A 21,456-nucleotide genomic window follows, 5' to 3' on the forward strand; every position below is an offset into this window, starting at 1 on the left:
ACACACACACACACACACACACACACACACACTTAATGGAGGAGGGTGGAGGGAGAGAGAGAGATTAGCTCTGTAATACATATCTGCCACCTCTGGGCGCTTTGACTTGCTGGTGTCTGAACTGCACACAGGGTCAGGGAAAGTAAGGCGCTAGTCTTCTGGAAAGCATTTGTTCCAGCACGTTAAATCTAACTCAGGCTCTATAGAAATGGAGTAGAAACGCTGTTCATCGGGAAGAAAAACACCAAACGGTTAAAGGGTTTTCATTACATATTCGACATATTCAAGAAATTTGCTTTTGATGCTAAACATGACTGTCCCTCAACTTTTATTTTTTTTAAACCAAAATTGGACCTGTATTTAGTAGTCACGTGATTGTTGCCTAGCTGTCTGTGCTTTCTGTCTTTCTTTCCTTTCCTTCTTTCTTTCTTCCTTCTTTTTTGATTGTTTGAGTCTCATCCTGTAGCCCAGGCTCCCCCAACCTTGTTATCCTCCTGTTTCAGTCTTCTGAACAACTGGCATTACAGGTGTGTGCAGCATGCCCGGCTTTGTTTGCCATTCTTTTCATCCTTACACCAACCTTCCCTTTCTCCTGATTGCCTACACTATAGAGCAATGCTGCCGGGTTTCTCTCCCATCTCCCACTTTTCTGTACATCTCAGAAGTGATGGTGAAGCAGTGTTCACACGTGCATAAATTAAGCCCAATGTAATACCTCAGAAATCGTAACAGGAAAACTCCAACTAGCATGTGTGTGCACATGCACACATGAACAGGAACATATGCGCTACACACACAGTCCACATTAGCATACACCTTCCACCTGGATAAGGAGAAACAGGACCCCTTGTTTTCATGCCCTTGGGTTGAAATAGGAAGCTGGGGAATGGAATATACAAGACCCGCAAATTGAAGGAGTCCTCTGTCGTGGTGCTTACGCATTTCAAGACAAAATAGTACATTTTAAAGATGTCTTTTATTTTTAATTGCATATGTGTGTGCATGTATGTATGTCTGTGAGTATGCATATGGGCATGAGTGCAGGATGTCCAAGGAAGCCAACAGCCACAGTAGCTTAACGCAGGTAGTTGTAAACCACCTGACATGGATGTTGGGAACTGAATTCTCTACAAGAGGAATACTTAACCACTGAGCAATCTCTCCGCACCCTCCCGCCTTCTTTTTCTTTGAAACAACATCTCACTATATAGTGAGGTTAGCAACAAACTTGCAGCAATCCTCCTGCCTCAGCATCCCAAGGGCTGGGACAAAAGAGTAATTTAGACCAGTAGGATGGTAGAATGAGAGTAATTTGATCCCTGAAACTCACAAGGTGGAAGGAGAGAGCTGACTCCTGCAGGCTCTCCTTGGCCTCCACACATGAGCACACACACACACACACACACACACATCTAATTTAAATTTTTATTTTAAATTTTAATCATTTTTTAAAAATTTTATGTGTATGTGTATTTTGCCAACATATGCCTGGGCAACACATGCATGCCTAGTGCGCAGAGAAGTCAGAAGTGATATATAATCATATCCCCTGGCACTGGAATTACAGACAATCTTTAAACGAAAGAATAATTTAATTCAGAATGCTTGTGATCAGTGTTCCCTTAGAGAAACTTGTCAGGTCAATCCCATCCTGCCCCTGCATCAAGCAGCATAGTACACACTGTTGACCACACGTCATGGAACCTGACTGAAGATGACCTTCAGACTGGTCACAGTAGAGTGTTCCAAAGGTTTTCAAACGCTGTGGGTGGGGCTATGAGATGCACTTGGGAACTCCGGGCATCCCAGAGGACAAGGTTTGGGAATCTGCAAGGTAATTTGCCCACAGGTCTACGGCATCCCCTGTGGTCTGGTTACCACACCACCAGAGAAGAGGATTCCAAACTTGAGAGAGTGAGTCTTGGGGGGAATGGGGCGCCTGAGCCTTGGCAGTTCTTCTCGTCTACAGCAAAGCATGAAGTCATGTCTGCTCCTCACACCATGTATGGAAGTCTGCCCACATACTAGCAACCTGCATGCAATTGCAGCAAGAGTGTGGGCTGGGGAGCAGAAATCCAGCTTAGGAAAGAATCGTCTGTGGCCACAACCGAAGATCAGGAAGAGAATACCAAGGGAAACTTTTAAGGAAAGCTACCTGCTAGAACAGGTCATGGGCCTTCCAGCAAAGAGCTGGTCCTCATTTTTAATCTGTGCTTTATCTTTTTTATTTATTTAATCTAACGCTTTAATTTTTTTTTTTAACAGTGTCTCATACAATCCAGGTTAGCCTAGAACTAAATAGGTAATAAAGAATCTTTGAGCTCCCTGTCCTCCTGTCCCTACCTCCTGAGTGCTTGAGTCATCTATTGAAGCTTTCTAGATTTTACAGTTTGCAGAAACCAGTGCCCAGAACCAATACCCCTAAGAATCATTCCAGGTTTCTTGCATCCAGAAGTCTCAGCAATACATCATGTTAATCCCAGTGCTAGAAACCCTGAATTAGCAAACTGCACTGAGAAACACACACACACACACACACACACACACACACCAGTATAGGAAAGGAGCCAGCAAGATGACTCTGTGGGCAAAGGCACTTGAGGCACAAGTATGAGGATTTAAGCTCTGACTCCAGAATCCATATAGAGGGAGAAGTGGAGAATCAACTCTGCAAGGTTGTCTGTCCTTTGACCTCCTTAGACATTTAGACATGTGTACTGTGGCATGAGCATACACCCCCCAAACCCCACATCCTTTTTTTTTTTTTTTAATCAGGAAAGCAGGTTGATCATGGGGATTGTGTGAAAATCCAGCTTTCTAGAGTCAGAATTATGAGTTCTTGGCATCAAAAGAGAATTTACATTGTGTTTGGTGCACTAAAAAAGTATTGGAGTCTCCAGTACAGCTCAGTGGTACCACCCTTGCCTGGCATGCATACGTCACCAGTTTTGCAATTTAATAATAATAATGATAATAATAACAATAATAATAATAATAATAATAAAAGTCCCCTAAGCAGAAATCAAAAGTCCTGGCTCCAGCCTTGTTACTAGAAACCTTTGTCCAGTTACGTCTTTTCTTAAACTTCAGTGTTCCAAAATGGCAAAGGGGAATGATGCCCTCTGTGTGTGAGGGAGTTTGAAAATGATCTCATTTGAACTGGGGAGCTGGCTCGGTGACTAAGAACCCTTGCTGCAAAGCATGAGGTTCTGAGTTCAAATTCTCAGCACCCCTATAAGATGCTAGGCATAGCCTGTAACCCCAGAACCGGGGGAGATTGGGATGGCCAGGCCTTGGCATCTGTCAGCCTAGCTCCAAGTTCAGTGAGAGACCCTGCTGCAAGGGAACAAGGCAGGGAGTGGTAGACTAGGACAGACACCAAGGTCCTCCTCTGGCCTCCCCTTACATGTGCACATGGGTACACATATATGCACAAGTGCTAAACAGGCAGTCTCATACAACGTACCATTCTGATCAAGACACAGGTGTGTTATAGGCAGTGTAAGACCACATATATCTAAGGCTTCTTGTGTAAGTATTGCTAAATTTAAACTCCAAAACAACTTAAGTCCATGATGTTAATAGAGAGAAAAATCTTAGTAGGTTCTTTCAACCCCAGGCTTTCTTTCTCAGTAATGGCACAAAGGGTTAATAATTACCTGTAAAGTCCCTAAAAACTCAAGAGCAATGACAGCCCCACTCTGAGCCTGTCTTGTACTTCCCTGCCAAGAAAAAAAATACAACTGTGTACTCATTAACTCCTTCTTTCCAATAATCTTGTCAAGGAGATGGATGGGGAAGAGAGGAAGAGAGGGAGCTAAAGATTCTGGGGATGGGATGTGAAAGAAAATGCTGATGTCTCCCTGCCCCCAGTTGCCAGCATTGTCCTCTGAGAGGTGAGAAGAAGTGAGCTTGTTTGTTTGTTTGTTTGGATTTGTCTGTTTCTGTGCCGTCTCTGGCTATGGGAAGGCTGGCTAGGGTCCAACTACAGCTGCCGCGCCTCCACCAGCAGTATGGATAACACCTGTGGCTCAGCTGTGACCTGCACAGACTCCTACCCTCCTCTCAGAACTATTAATATCAACTAACAACTGTGCGGCCCACTCCCGGACACAAGCCATCTCCTGGGGACACTTGTCAGTTACCTGTGAATTTCCAGTTTTCACTGATTAGTCACCAAAGTTATGGCCATTTCAAAATCCTGCAGTTTCCCCAAAGAGGCAGTCTCTTAACTCCAATGGTGACTCCAAGATAAGTTGATGACATCACCAGAGGCTGAGCTGCTAAGTCCCCCACCCCCACCTCACCCCCTACCCTCCTAGTCTATGTCTTTTCAATGTCACTTGGAGAAGCATGCGAGGGCTTAGGGATGCCGAGACACAAAGCATAGAATAACCATCTTCATGAAGTAATCCACCTTGTGATTTAAAAAAAAAAGCAGTTTCATATCACAGCAACAATTGTCATTTTCTGGGCATTTGCTTGGTGTCTGTGACATTGCTGAGTGCTTTATATACTCTTCTCCATTGGGGAAGGATTTAAGGAAAATGGTCATGGCCACATGGGCTAATAAGTGACAGCTCTGTCGAGGTCAGACTCCTTAAGACATTTGTGCCTCTTAAAGTGTAGGCGTTGGGAGCTGAAGTTGTTGTTCTGGTTTGAGACAGAGTCTCAATATGTCACCGAGATTGGTCTTGAGTTCTTAAGCTTAAATGTCAACCTCTACCTCAGCTTCTCACCTACTGGAACCACATGACAGGTGGATATGACAGTTGTAACTGTCCCTACTTTTAGAAGCGAGAGCTGTGCTCACACAAAGTCAGGAATAAGTAAGATCTTAAAGTGGTTTTCTAACCCATGACTCATGATTTATGTTCAGGAAGTGTCTCAGCAAATATATCAAGATGCCTCTTTCTCAACGACATTATGAGAGTGACCATAATTATTTTCTTTTTCATGCCTACTAATAGATTTCCAAAATTGTATCTATGAATCATAAGCTAAATTTTTCTTTTAGAAAACAGATGGACATTTCCTTCATTTACCAACACTCATAATATTATTAATTATAATTTATATTATTTTACTTATATATCTATATGTGATATATTATATATGATGAATTCTATTACTCTTATAATTATATTAAATTATAATGGCCAGTATTAAATAGTTAATCATTTTGAGCACTATTATCTGCTAAGCATTATTTCACATTATGACTTGATTTCTGCCATGAAGTAAGAGCTGGGGCATAGCTCAGGGGCAGAGAACTTAGCTAGCACACCCCAAGCACTGTTTTGATGCTTAGCACTAAGAAATTGTGATTTCAAACTATGAGGTCAGTACTGTAATGGTCACCGTTTTATTTCTGGATGAAAATACAGAGACTCTGAGCTCACTCGTCTCATGCCATATACTACTTAAACAGTGAACATGAACCCGAGACTGTGACACTCAGAGTTAGTCCACAGCAACTCTACACTTCCTTGTACCATTCTGTTTCCATCCACTTTCCTGTTAACCTTCCTTCCGACTTGAGGTTTAGTAAATCCCCAAACTGAGTCTAATCTGATTGTGGCATTCCATTGTCTAGCTCAATTTCAGGTGCACACACAATATTTGCTCCCTAAGCCCTTCCTGCTCCTTAAAAGGGACACTTGTCAACCCCCTTTCCTCCCACGTTTTACTAGCACTGAAACCTGTACATCAACATCTTCCCCCTCTCAACGGTGTGACCTCAGCACCACCCCATGCCCACGGGTTAAGATTTTGCGTGTTTTAGAGCAGATTGCCCTCAAACTTGCTACATAGTTGCAGATAAACTTGAACTTCTATTCCTCCTGCCTCTCCCTCTCAAATGCTAGGAACACAAGCCTATGCCACCAGACTGGCTTTATGTGATGCTAGCCATCCAACCCTGTTAGGCAAATGTTCTACCCGGCCTCAGAATCTGCCTTTAACTAGGTCATGATTCACTGGCACACCTAAAGATGGACATGCACCAGGTCATTTGTATTTACCACAGCCACCCCTATGCCAGTGTGGCCCCTTCATTGCTATATGATAGTCTGGCTTCTTTGCACATTAGGTATTTGTATGTGCTGGTGTGTGTTTATATTTTCCATATTTTCACAAGTGCTTACTAAAACAATTTCAAAAATAAAGGCAAGCATGTGGTTTCTATTATTGCCTCTAAACTGAGGAGCATTCAAAACATCTGCAGCACATGAAATTCTGGGAAACACACACACACATACACACACACACACACACACAAAAAAAAACACACCCACCACCACCACAAAAAAACACTCTCCCAAGCCACTCAACTATTTTTCTTTGAGTGGCATGCAGATTAATAAGAAGCATTTGTGAATTTTATGACCTGTTATATTTGTTTCCAAAAGCACAGTTGGGTTTATTGCACATTTCAAATTTATCTTACACATATAGACAGAGGGGCCAGGAGGCAGTTCAATGGGCAAAGTGTTTGCTCTGCGAGCATGAGGAGCTAAGTTTGGATCCTGGCATCCATATAAAAAGCCAGACATGGCACAGTGCATCTGGAACCCCAATGCTGAGGGTAGAGAGGAGACAAGAGAGAGCTCACTGGCCAGTCAGTCTACATGAAGCTTCAGGTTAGCGCATCTCAGGAGATACAGGCTGTACTCACGCAAAGAGTCTGGGTTCGAGTTCTAACACCTATACAGTGATTCACAACTAACGGTACCTCCAGTTCCAGGTCATCTGTTGCTTCTTCTGACTTCCAAGGGCTTCTTCATGCATCTAGTGCACTTAATCATACTCAGGCACACACACATACACATAAAATTAAATCATTTTCTCTTTTTGGCTTCTCAAGACAGAATTTCTCTGTGTAACAGATCTGGCTGTCTTGGAACTCTGTAGACCAGGCTGGCCTTGAACTCATAGAGATCCACCAGCCTCTCCTTCCTGAGTACTGGGATTAAAGGACCCGTGCTCCTATGCCCAGCTTTAAAATATTTTTTTTTTTAAAGAATGAATGAAACAATGAAACTCTATGCCAAAAAACTAAGGGGGGGGGGCAGTTGAGATGGTTTAGTGAACAAAGGTGCTTGCAGCAAAGCAGACAACCCGAGTTTGAACTTGGGACTCACATGGGGGAAGGAGCAAACCTATGCCATGTAAAGAAACAAACAAAATTTTAAATATGGTAGAAAAGCAAGGGAGAAATACACCAATCTCTGACCTCCACTGGCACGATCACAGGTGAGCAAAAGCACACACTCACAAGCACACACCTTCATGGACCACATGCACAGCCCATACCTGCATGGATCATGTGTACAGCACACATCTGCTTGGACCACATGCACAGCACATACCTGCATAGACCTTGTGCACATCACATACCTGCATAGACCACATGCACAGCACATACCTGCATGGACCACATGCACAGCACATACCTGCATAGACCTTGTGCACAGCACATACCTGCATGGACCACATGCACAGCCCATACCTGCATGGATCATGTGCACAGCACACATCTGCTTGGACCACATGCACAGCACATACCTGCATAGACCTTGTGCACAGCACATACCTGCATGGACCACATGCACAGCACATACCTGCATAGACCTTGTGNTGGACCACATGCACAGCACATACCTGCATAGACCTTGTGCACAGCACATACCTGCATGGACCACATGCACAGCACATACCTGCATAGACCTTGTGCACAGCACATACCTGCATGGACCACATGCACATCACACACCTGCATAGACCACATGTACATGAAACAAGCAAATAGATGTACACAGAGACAGGCACATATTCTGTGCCATTCACTGCCATCTGAACCCGGAGCTACACTCATTAGGTAATCATTTATGTTTCCTTATGTCCCTGATACATCATTTAAGTTTCCTTATTTCCCTGAGGAAGTCCGGACACTTCCTTGGACATAAATATGCTACAAATCAAACTCAACTCCTTGTCACCTAGAAACCCTCACTGTCACCCCACAGAAATAATCATGCTTTTATATTGGAAGTGCACCGACGGGTAAGAATCAGGGAAATCAAGTGTCTAGAACAACAGTCGGCAAAGACAGCCTCGGGCAGTTTCTTACATCAAGACGGACTTTGCCACCTTCCTTGAATAATGAATGATGTGGTGACTTATTCTAACCAATGCATATTAGACGTCATGCTATAACAAGTTCTAAGCTTGGCAACTGTAGTTGTGCCCACTTCCTACACCAGCTGTCATACGAGGAGCCCCAGGCTGCCCTAGAAACCGAGGCCTGGGAGAATAGAGACCAGAAAGAAAGAAAGAATGTGTATAGGGAACGGGGAGGCCCAGCCCAAACTATACCTAGATCTGACAGGAAAGCCAAATGGTTTTTGTTGTTGTTTGTTTGTTTGCTTTTTTTTTTTTTTTTTTTTTACAAAAATGGTTCTTTTATACTTCTTTATGAGCATGGTGCTGGTATCCACCCAACACCTGGCCACTGTCTCCTTTATGTGAATGAATGTTTTGCCTGAATGTATATATGTAGATCCCTAGTGACTACAGAGGTCAGAAGAAGGCATCAGATCCCCTGGAACTGGAGTTACAAGTAGTTTGTGGACCATGTGGATTCTGGGAATGGAATCCAGACTTCTGTAAGAGCTATCAGTGCTCTAAACTGCTGAGCCATGTTGCCAGCCCCACGATGCTCTTTTTAGCCCAGTTTAGCTACTGGCAGAGTGCAGTTCTTGGAAATGAACAAGGCAAGCCCAGGATGAGCAGGCATCCCTGTGAGCCTCCTTCAGATTCTCAACCCAGAGACTCATGACCAGTAAAAACAGACCTTGCTGCCAGCCCCTGTGTCTGGGGTGATTTGTTATATAGCTGTAGATAGCAGAGACTGCAAGTGTGACTGAGTAGACAGGCCATAAAACTTAAGTGGATTGTAAGGAAGGAAGAAAGTCTTATCAAATGCACCTGTCACTAGGAACATCAAAAGATCAGTGTTATTCCTGACCTCCTTGACATGTTTGTCACCATCTTTGATTGAGTGCCACATGCAAACTGGCTGACACTGCCCAACACAGCTTCTTGGGTAATATATGTTGTGGCTCTTCAGTAGGCCACAGAATGAGCTTCTTTCTTCCCGCCTTGAGGTTGACAGAAACACAAAGCATTAGTTTCTTCTCGGAAGGTGGATTTGGGGATGGGACTGTAACTCGGATGATAGAGTACTGTTAGTGTGCACCCTTGTTTGGCTGGGGTTTGATCTCCAACACTGTGTAAAACAGGTACAGTGATGCTAAAACCAGCATGGGGGATGGGGGAGTGGAGACAGAAGGATCAGAAGTTCAAGGTCATCCTCAGCTACATAGCCAGTATGAGGTCATCCTGATCTACATGGGACTCTGTCTCAAAGATGCCAAAGGAGAATAAATTGGGTTCTCCCACGCATCCTCACAGCAGCAGCCCTCTGCTCCCTTGGGCTGTGACTATTTTCCACTCTCGTCTGGCTCTTGTGTTAAGAGCAAGGCTGCACCCAGTGTGCTGGAGCAGTAGAACAGTGCAGGGTTCAAAGCCGAGTTCACCAAGACCTCCACCAGAGAGTTTCTAGTCACAGATCCCCAGTTCTGGGGAAAGGACTTGACAAGTAGAAGGTGTTCGACATGGTTAGTATCCAATAAGTGGTTTTTGATATGGGAACCCCATCTTCTCAAGCTAGACTCTGAGCAGTTCACAGGAAGCCGGATCGAATTCTGGATGGCTAAAAACTTTGCTGATTTTCTAGCAGAGTAATCCAGGTCCTACTCCTGTCTTCAGAGGTGGAGCCAGTACTGTGCTTTAACAATAGCTATCTCAGGCACAAAAGTCACCTCTTTAGTCTAAATTCATCAAAGTCACACAGTAGGTGTGTAGTAGCTTCAGGTCGAATGAGGGTGACAAACCTTTACCTGAGTTTGCCGAGAAACATGCAGTCTCCTGTGTCATGAAACCCAGTGCTAACAGTATTGCTATAGCGAAACACTTGATACCAGACAACTTATAACGGAAGAAGGTTTATATAGCTCACAGTTTTAGAGACTGAGAAGTCCAAAAGCATGGTCCTAGTGACTGCTCAGCACCTGGTCATGGCCCTTTTGCTGCATCACAATGTGGTGTCACAGGAATGCAGATCAGGGTTGTTCTCTTCTTATCATGTTACAAAGGATGGGTCAGCAAGATGTCTTAATGGGTAAAGTGATCCTGATGAGCTGAGTTCAGTGCCCAGAACCCACTGTGAAAGGAAAGAATTAATTCCTGAAAGTTGTTCTCTGACCTCTACATTCGTGGCACTATGCATGGACTCCTGCTAGCATGAACACATCATACACATAAATTAAATTAAATATTTTAAAGTTATTAATGACATAGTGACCCCCTTACTCCATGGCCTCATCTAATACTAATAACCACCCCAAACCCTCATCTGCAGTAGATGAACACGTAAATTGGGAGCTTCAATTTCTTCCTTTCATTCTTTCTTTTCTTTTCTTTTTTTTAAGAATAATTTATTTATTTTATGTGTATAAGTACACTGCACCTGTCTTCAGACACACCAGAAGAGGGCATTGGATCGCATTACAGATGGTTGTGAGCCACTATGTGGTTGCTGGGAATTGAACTCGGGACCTCTGGAAGATCAGTCAGTGCTCTTAACCTTTGAGCCATCTCTCTCTATCCTGGGGAGGGGGGGTGGGAGGGCTTCCATTTCTAATGCATGAATTGTGAGAGATGACACTCAAGATGCAGAAAGCAGACAAATTTCTTCAAAACAAGTGACATGTTGGTTATCATTATTAGAGCCTAAGTTTCCCAATTCTTACCCAGAAGGCTTTGCATGGCATATGGCTAACCTGGGTGAGATGCTGTATGCTGGTGCAGAGGGACCTGGTATCTTCACTTTGCAGAGCAAAGCTCATAAGTACAGGATCGTTAGTAACTTGCCCAAGATTTTGCAGCTAGGATCCAGGCTCTGGACTATCTGCCCTCAACCACCATTGCTAGACACATCATTGTTTTCCCCACGGTTCCCAGCCACGTCCTTAGTTTTCATGAAATCTCAACCCTCTGTCTTTATAACACCTCTCACGTTTGCAGTTATTTCTACAATCAATCAATCTGCTTGTCCCATACTCTCATGAACAGTAGGGACAGTGATAGAAGCAGTGACAACTTAGACCCAATGGGTCACACACGGCACCTATCATAGAAGGAGACTCATACCAGGTATATGGGAAGGAAACGGAAGCATCAGGCACAGAAGGCTGACTGACCGAAGGACTGACAGGCTGAAATGGGGGGGGGGTTGTCTCATATTAACAGTTGCCCCACTGTGTTTCAGACACCACCCAGGTAAACAGTGGGCCAAACTTAGACTTCAAGTGGCATTGACTTAACCCACTGTGCTTATTTTGACAGCTTGGATTTGAGCACCTCTAGGAGATGGGCATCTGCTGTTTATCTCAGTATCAGAAGCCTGTGTGTCCACATCTTAAGAATGAAAACCTCAAGTTTGGGAGGAGCCGGTACACAGCCCAGACCACAGTTCATACACAGTTCAGGACCAACCCTCTTTATACCTCCATCCTTCCTGTTTGGAATCCTTGGAGCATCATTGGAGTCATTCTGCATCCAACGACAAGGGTGACAATGCTGTGACAAGAAGAGACTCCTTCCGCTATCATGCAGTCAGTTCAAATACATCCCACGGTTTCCAACGTGGTTCTTTCTTATGATGCAGCCCCTATCACCTGAGGAGAGCAGAAAGATGGAAGTTAAATCAACTGTGGGAAACGACTTTGGACATCCTGGAAAGAACTCTGTCCCTCTCCATCCCTCTGCCCCCTTACCCGTGCCTTGAGACAAGATCTTACTTTGTAGTTCATGATGGCCTAGAACTCACTATGTAGCCCAGGCTGGACTCAAATTCATGATGATCCTCTCGCTTCAGCTTCCTGAGTGCTGGGATTATAAGTGTAAGCCATCATGCCCAGTTTTGCAATAAATTTCATTCATAAATCTGATGAGCCTCTAGTGGAGTAAATAAATAAATAAATAGGGGATTAGGAAAGAAGGACGCTGAGAAGATGGCTCAGTCGGTAACGTGCTTGCTTTATAAACATGAGGACCAGAAGTTAATTGCCAGAGCCTGCATAAAAATGCCAGACTTGGGGACAAAATTAAGATAGGGAAATACTCGGAGCTCACTGGCAAGACAGCCTAGCATAATTGATAAACACTGGACCAATGAGAAACCCTAGATGTTATTTCTGTAGACAACACTTCCAATACTATGTGCATGCACACACACACATGCACACCACACACACATACACACAGGTTATAGTTACACATACTCAAACGCACACATGCATACACACACATATACATTCACACATATGCACTAAACACACAGACACACACACTAGAATGCTTGCATAAACTCCTGGGTTCAGTTCCCAGTACCACAGAACTGGGTTAGGCAGCATAACCCTTGCAAGGTGGAGGCAGAAGTATCTGGATCTCAAGGCCATCCTCAGATGCAGAGTGAATTTGAAACCAGCTTCAGCTACATGACATCATAATACTGTCACCTAAAAATGACAATAAATAAGGAAGATTTTTAAAATGAGAAAAGAGATTGGGCACCATGAGGAGAGTCTCTCTCTCTCTCTCTCTCTCTCTCTCTCTCTCTCTCTCTCTCTCTCTCTCCCCCCCCCAGGGGGGGCAGGATTTCTCTGTATAGCCTTGGTTGTGTCCTGGAACTCAATCGATAGACCAGACTGGCCTTGAACTCAGGGATCCACCTGCCTCTGCCTCCTCAGTGCTGTGATTAAAGGTGTGCGCTGCCACCTTTCTGCTGTAGGAGAGTACTTTAAGAAGTGATGCTAGGGACCTAGAGAGATGGCTCAGCACTTAGGGCCCAGGATTGGTCCAGCACCTATAAATGTCACACAACTGCCTGTGACTCCAGTTCTTTATTCTAAAAAATAAAATAAAATAAAATAAAATAAAATAAAATAAAATAAAATAAAAAAGTATCCCTCAGTTCCTGGCACCTAATGTCAAAGATGTGAGAGGAAAGACTGACCACTAAATGTGTTAACTTTCCCTGAAATTAAAATAAGCAGGTACTTGGTAAGATAAGTATCAATACCAGGGACAGACACATTTTCTCTGTGAAAGGCTAGGCAGTAAATATTTCCAACTTTGTGGGCATAGTGTCTCTACAGCCAATAGTTGCTTATGCTCTTGCATCTCAAATACTGCCACAGAATAGTATACAAATGACTGGCTATAACTACATTCCAACACACCTCTATCTACAAAAGTCAGCTGCAGGCCAAATTGGGACTTTGGGTGAAAATCAGCTGACCCCACCACCACCACCACCTCAATCAATACTGCCGAAAGAGGTTCTGCTAGAGGCCCAGTGAAGAAGATAGGACATGCTTATCCAAGGACCAAGAAAAGACACGATTCAAATTTAGGATCCTGTTTGCAAGTAGAGCAGCTATGTGAAGAAAACTGACTCCAGGATGCTAGGCAAGAGGATCCTGAATGTGAGAGCAGAAGGTTCAAGAATAAGGGGAAAACGGGATATACAGAAGGAAGAGGAGAAACCTAAGAACAATTCCCCAAGAGTTGCGAGAGAGCAAGGAAGGGCTGAGCTCAGGGACACCATCCACAGGTTCGAATGTCAATGAATTCATCCTGTGCAGTGACTGAGGATACATCAACATTATCCAACCCTGTTGGGTATATATTGCCCTCATTTTACTTTGAAGTCGTTTTACCAAAGGCTAAGCATGTTGCCCATCGCAGCGAGCCAGTACACACTGAAAGGAAACCTGACTCTTCCACCGTGTGGTTTCTTTCCCTCCTTTCTGCTCTCAGATTGGAGACAAGCTTCTCTAGGATGACGTAGCAAAACATATATTCAGAAAATGTCTTCTGGAAGCCTAATTAAAAATAATTACATTCCTTAAAAGACACTAAAAAGACAGCAAGCGTGCCAGCAAGGAAGACAGTTTATATTATATCAATGTCTTTATGGGGTTGGATCCTGTTCAGAAAAGTCTAGAGCTCAAAGGGTAATTGCTGGCAGCACGCAAAATCCATCAACCCATAATTAACATGTGACAATTATTCTAATTGCCTCTAACAACATTTCTATGTTTTTAATTGTAGAACAATTTGCCAATTGGATTGTTAATTGGCAATTCATATTTTAAACACGTCAAGGACAATGGCGCCTTATTTCTTCCCAGGCACAGGAGACATTCACTAAATTTTTAAGAGTCATTTGCTTCTTTACTCTGACCCGGGGACCCACCTCAGGTGGCTCTGACTGCAGTTGCTTCTAGCCCAAGTGTGTTTTCCCGGGTAACTTAATCTCCCTTTAAGAGCTTTAATACGTTTTCCTAACAATTCACTTAGACCAGATCCTTGGTTCCTGCTAGACACCCTAAACAGGGCTCCTGTTGACTTCAAAAGGAACCGAGGGTGTACAGGGTTGGAGTGCGGGAATACAAGGAATCTGGTTCCTGGTTCAAAAGCTCTGCACACACCATAAAACTTCCCTGGTGTCTTCCTGTGCGTTAAGGGCCAATTAAAGCTCATGAGGGAGGCCATTGTGTGAAGCCACCCTGGCAACTTGGGAACTTTCCGGGGGTGGGGGGGAACCTCAGCATGGAGTTTAGTGACCCCAGCTCCCATGCAGACCCCAAGCTGCTCACAGGGAGGGACTCAGATGAGGAAGAATGGCCACAAAAGACAGAAAAGCAATTATAATGATGATAATAATAATAATAATAATAATAATAATAATAATAATAATAATAATAAAGCTTTTCATATGCTTGGCTTCTTGAAATCGTGTTTCATGTAGCCCAGGTTAGCCTTGAATTGCCTATGTGGTTGAGTACAGTCTTGAATCTCCTTTCTCCAACTCCAAAGGGCTGGGATTATGGATGTATGGCACCAAACCCGGTTAATGTCCTCGAGTTTGCAGCCAGGGCACTGAGCTTGTCTGTTCTATCTCTTCTCTCTGTCTCTGTGTGTATCTGCCCCTCTTTCTACTTCAGCATGTATTTAGGATATCAAAGATTTAAAAGTAACTCATCAGCCACACATCAACCTCTTGTCCCAAGTTCCGGGGTCCCTTTCCTCGAGGGTTTTTGAGACTAGGGTGATTTGCCTCACATCTGAAACTCTGAGCGGCAGAACTGTCCCTGTGGGCTGCTTGCTGGCTGTCGCCTCAGGCATCTGTCCAGCCTGAGATGCCACTTCTGGGTGGAGGGGGCTGAAGGGTTTTTCCTTGCTTCTTACTTCCCTCACTAAAAACACGACTGTGGCTGTGACCTTAATCCAATGATGCTAAGTTAGGATGTTAAGTATTTGGTGACAGGAGCTAGAGAGATGGCTCAGTGGTTAAGAGCACTAACTGCTCTTCTAGAGGACCCCAGTTCAATTCCCAGCACCCACATGGCAGTTCACAACTGTCCGTAACTCTAAGATCTGACAATGCCACACAGACATACATGTAGGCAAAAACTTACCCATGTGCATAAAATAGAAATAAATAAATATTTTTTTTTAAAAAAAGAACTTGGTGACAACTGGGGTTAGGGAGATAGCTCACTCTGCTGCAAGCAAAGAACCTGAGCATCAGCCACAGAATCTCTGTGTGGGAAAGGAAGAAAGAACGAAGGAAAGAAAGAGAGAAGGAAAGAATGAAAGAAAGAAAGAAAGAAAGAAAGAAAGAAAAGGAAGGAAGGAAGGAAGGAAGGAAGGAAGGAAGGAAGGAAGGAAGGAAGGAAGGAAGGAAGGGAGAAAGAAAGAAAGAGAGAAAGTAAGTTAGTTGGGTTGGAGAGATGGCTCAGTGGTTAAGAGCACTGGCTACTCTTCCAGAGGACCTCAGTTCAATTCCCAGCTCCCACATAGTGACTCACAACTGTCTATGACTCCAGTTCCAGAGAATTTGTCACCCTCACCCAGACATACATTTAGGCAAAACCCACTAATGCACATAAAATTTAAAAATCTTAAAACAAAACAAAGCAAAACAAAAAAACAAATCAAAACAAAACAAAACTGGGTGCTTGGCAGTGCTGGTGCAAGCAATCCCAGCATTTGGGAGGCAAAGGCAGCTGGATCTCTGAGTTCAAGGCCAGCCTGGTCTACAGAACAGCCAGGGCCACACAGAGAAACCCTATCTCGAAAAAAACCACAAAACGCCTAGGTGTGGTAATATGTGCTTCAGAGCCCAGTGCTAGGGAGGGAGAAGAGAAGGGCAGACAGACCTCTAGGGCTCATTGGCCAGTCAGCTTAACCTAATCAGCAGGTCCCCTGTCCCAGTGAAAGACCCTGTCTTCAAAGACAAGGTCAGTAGTACCTGAGGAATTACTCTCACAGTTGACATCTGGCCTCTGTATTCATATGTACACACACACACACACACACACACACACACACCCCTGCCGATAGAAACTTGAACCCCACATTTGTAATAGTATGGTACTCTTCCATAGATAAGAGAAACAAACAAACAAACAAAAAAAACGCCATATGGCCGTTGTTGTTGTTGTTGTTGTTTTCCATCCTGGCACTGCTTTTAAACTAGTGCACCTTCCAGCCAGGCCTAGGCCTTTCTCCAAACACAGTGGAGCTCCGCTCTGACTCCTAGGACCTGGGGCTGTCCATAGGTACTAGTCAGAATCCTGACTATGGAGCCCAGACTTCATGCATATTGATGAGTTCAGTGTGCATGGAGGGCAGGTGAGCAATGCCCTCTCCCTCCTGCAGTTGGGGGTGGGGTGGGGTGGGGTGGGGTGGGGTGGGGGGTCTTCCATGCAGATCCTCAGGCTGGAATCGCTCAGTCTAGACCAGAGTTTGCAAACTGGAGGCCCACCCACAGACTGGATCCGGCCAGCAGATGTGTTTTGTTTGGCCCACATGGGGTTTTTAAAAAATTGGCTTACTTGCCAACGTTCATTAATGGGAATATACTACACAAAAATCCGGAGATCTGGCTTCTTTTGGAAAACAGACTATCTAGCCACTCTCAGTCTGCATTCCTTCTAGAACAGCAACAGGCTGGAGAGGAGCCACCAGCCCTGTGGGTACAGCCAGTGTTGTCTGGCTCACCACAGTCAGCAGAGCTCCGTACTGTCCCTTGGGGCCAGGCCTGCCTGTCTCGCGGGCCTTCCTAGACCAGATACTTCTGGCTATGGGGAGAAAGACAGGATTTGGGTGGAGACCTCAGTGTTTGGGCTTCTTAACTGTTCTCACAGGACAAGGTGACCACCAACTCATAGCTTTGCACATCTGCAGAGAACTAAGGAAGGCGGCGTTTACTGTATGCATTAATCTGTACAGGCCCTTGCCTACAACAAGAGAGTGCTTGATACTGAGTACACAGAGGGTTGGGTGGTTCTCAAACCTAACTTTACCTCCTTGGCTTTACTCAACCTCAGGCTTGGGCTTGCTTGAAGAGGAAAACATTCCCACCCCCAGACAAGCCGCCCACTCGGTGCTACTCATTTCCCGATCATCGATGCCTTAGGCCGGGTCACATTGCCAGGCCAGATGGCCCCACACCTGTCTTCCTGGGGCATTATTTCTCAACCGGTGGTTCACACACCTCCCGGCAGATTCCTGAGCTCCACCCACATGCACTGAACCTGGATTTCTCTGGGTAGGGCCAGGCATCCGCATTGGCGGGCCCAGTGAGGTTTATCACAACTGCAGTAATAAGCCACAGCTTTCTGCGTGTCGTTTCATATCAACTCCGATGAGATAGGGTGAAGTATAGACGTTCCACTTTGCAAAGAAGAAAGATGTGTTCCAGAGATGTTAAGAAACCTGTCAAAGGTCACACAGCCAGTAAGAAGCAGAGCCAAGACTTTTCTCATCTGTTCTAGTTGTTAAGTCACTGTGGCAAACGACAGGCAACAGGCAGGTTTTCCAAGCCACTCTGGCTAAGGAGAGGAGGGCACTTTGTCACCTGGGATGATAAAACAGAAATGTTCCTTTTTGTTATTTGCCGTTGTTGGGATATAGATACCAGACAAAGGCTTATTATTATAGCCACATACCATATCATAGTAACAAAAAAAAAAATTCAGATTTTTCATGCTCAACACCAAAAGACTATTTGCTTCACCACCTTTGCTGGCCTTTCCCTCCATTTTTAAGAGATGGTCTTGTGTAGGGGTTGTTCTGATTCTAAGGTCCTGCTCCCCAGTTGGTCCTTGATCTATCAGTCAAGATGTCAGTGGCCAATTGCTGGGTGGAAAGAAAGAGGCAGGACTTTTGGATCCCTGCAGGGGAGGACAGGAGATGCACGAAAAGGAGAGGATTTCGCCCTGCTTTGGAGGGAGAAAAGGTGACCAGCCATGTGAGATCTTGGGAGGATCAACCGTAGGCTGCTTCTCCCGGCAGGAGGTTAGAACCGTAACTAAGTTAATGGCAGATTTGGGGTGCTAAGCTAAGAGTACTGGGAAGGGCACGCTAGCCACAGTTGATTAGAAGCACCCAGCAATTGAGCCAAGAAGGCAGGTGTGTGTGTCTGTGCTTTTCATCTGTGAACACAATAGTCTCTGTTGGATCAAAAAGCAGAGAGCTTGGGCCAGCACCAGGGCTGGATATCATCTTCAAGGCCCACGCCAGTGACCCATTTCTGCTAGCCCATCCATAGTCCCAAGGGTTCTACAACTCTTACCTATGAGGAATAGCCTACGCCTGAACCAGAGTATTTAGAGCTCATAGCCACTGGAAAATAATCAGCTATGCACCGAAGCACCTAAAAAGCAGTCTGAGATGTTTAAAGATGATCTTGAACTCTCAGGTATATATCTGTATGTCTTTGCGTGGGTGCCTGTGTACACATGCGCACATGCATGTGGAACCTGGAGGTCAACCTTAGTATCTTCCTTATTCCTATCATTTTCTTTCTTTTTTTTTTTTTTTTTTTTTTAGACAAGATTTTTAATCTCACAGTGTACCTAGAGTCCCTGGTTCTGCTAGGCTGGCTGAACAGCAAGCACTGTGGATCCTCCTCTCTCTACCCTCCCCCCCCCAGAGGTATTATAACATCTGGCTTTTAGTTTAGTTTTGAGGTTATAATTACATCAATTACCCCCTTCCCTTTCCTTGCTCCAACTTTTCTCATATACTGCACCCCGCCACGCCCACACACCTTCTTTCTCTTTCAAATTCACAGTGTCCTTTTTTAAATTGTTGTTGTTGTTGTTGTTGTTGTGTGTCTGACCTGCGTAGTCCATATAACATTACTTGTATGTATACATATTCAGGGATGATCATTTAGTATTGGGTGACTAATTGCTGTGCTTTTCCCTGGGGAAGACTGTCTCTCCCACTCTCGGTTACCTGTCACTCTTTGTCTAGGGTTGAGGCCTTGTGCACTCCCCCCCCTCCCCTGTTTCCCATTTGCACACCTATTGACTTTATCCTTGTTCGTGGCCTTGTGCAGCCATGTTGATGAGACTTCACGGGTATCTGTTCTCTGAAATTCCAGAGAAACTCCCTGCTCCTCTGGTTCTTACGATCTTTCTGGCCTGCCTTCCAAAATGAGCCTGGAGCCTGAGACGCACGCGTTGTGCTGTAGATGTATTGCTTGGGACTGGGATCCACAACTCTGCATTTAGATCAGTTATGATTTTTCTATAATGGCCTCCATATGCTGCAAAGAGAAGGTTCCCGATGAGGGCTGATAACTACAATTATCTGTGGGCATACAGATAAATATTTAGAATATATTCAGGGATTATGCTGGCTTAGTATAGTGGTGGCTACAGTTTCTCCTCCAAGATCCATGACTTCACTGGCCCTAGATAGTTGGCTCGGTTTCCAGTACCAGGCCCCATTTCCCCCTTCTTGTGCAGGCTTTAGGTCCAATTACAGAGCTGTTTGTTATCATCAGGATGCCTGTGCCGCTCTTTCACCCTTAGGGTTAGCCTAACATGCCAGTTGGTTTTTTTTTTAGCTTCTAGGCATCACAGTTGGGTAGATATTTGCTTGCCTCCTTTGGAATCATGTATCTTGCGCTCTGGTATCATAAAAACTAGTTCTCAGGGAACAGGTTTTAGGTCAGATCCAACTGGGGTACAGCTGACCTTCTACCTCTGGGGCACAACAAAGGCCAACAGCAATTGAGGGTGTCTTAGATAGTATATGAATTTAAGCTATATATGTTTGTATATACACAGGTTAACATGTGTTATTGGTATTTTTAAATAGCTACCTAATACTATATTTTCTTACAAACCTTTTCAGATATCTTTACTGTGATTTTTCCAGTTCTGTCCACTTGTATTACCTACCTCCCCTCTCTCATTAAAGTTCCCCCGTGTTCCCCAGTTTCCATCTTTGGGCTACTTATAACCTGCAGTTTCCCTCTCTAGTGCCTTCACCTTATGGTTCCTCTTCACTTGCCTGGTTTCTAAAGTTACTCTAGTTTATATACTCAATCTAAGATTTGGAGCTAGGGCAAGATGGTAGCCACCATGAAGAAGGTGACTGCAGAAGATATCCATGTTACTTTTGAAGATCAACAAATTTGCTTGGAATATGAGTCGAATTCCAGAGCTAAAGGAGGAAATAGAAGTGAAGAAGGAACGCCTCCGGAAGTTAGAGCATGCATGTGATGACATCATGCTGGCAGATGACGACTGCTTAATGATCCCGTACCAGATCAGAGACGTTTTCATTAGCCACTCTCGAGAAGAAAGACAGGAAATCTTAGAAGATGCAAAGAAAACTTTCCAAGAAGAGATCAATGCCTTGGAGTCCGGAGTAGCATCCATCCAGCGGGTGTTAGCCGACCTGAAAGGAGAGTTATACACGAAATTTGGCTGCAACATAAACCTTGAGGCAGATGAAAGCTAAGCATTCTATAATACTTTTTTAAAACCTTGTTTTAATAAACTTGAATATTGTCTTAAATGATAATTTCCCTTCTCCAAATGAAACAAAAGGAAAACTTTCTTTTTAAAATTTTTTCATTTAATTAGTGGAAATGCCTATTTTTACGTCTTGCTTATTTATTTTGTATTTTTAAAAGAAGACAGTATACGTGTATGTATTTTGCATAACGATTGTATCAATTTTAGGAACTTTATGTCATGTTATTAAAATCAGTTAAACAGTAGGAAAAAAAAAGATTTGGAGCTAGGAATCTCAGATGAGAGAGAGCATATGACATTTGTCTTTCTAGGTCTGGTTTGCCTCACTCAAAGTCATCTTTTCTGGCTTCATTCCTTTACCTGCCAAGTTCATGGTTTTGCTTTTCTTTTACAGCTGAATGGCATTCTGTACTGTGCATGCATCACATTTTTCAATATCTATTTGTTAGTGGAAGACAACTAGGCTGTTTCCATTTCC

The 21,456-nt window shown here is 44.1% G+C and overlaps 1 pseudogene; it reads left to right on the forward strand.

Annotated features, from left to right (window-relative positions):
• Positions 1–20,567: 20,567 nt before the first annotated feature.
• LOC110317416 lies at positions 20,568–20,961 on the forward strand (annotated as a pseudogene).
• Positions 20,962–21,456: the final 495 nt, after the last annotated feature.

This window comes from Mus pahari, chromosome 2 (assembly GCF_900095145.1).
Source record: "Mus pahari chromosome 2, PAHARI_EIJ_v1.1, whole genome shotgun sequence".
Lineage (NCBI taxonomy): Eukaryota > Metazoa > Chordata > Mammalia > Rodentia > Muridae > Mus > Mus pahari.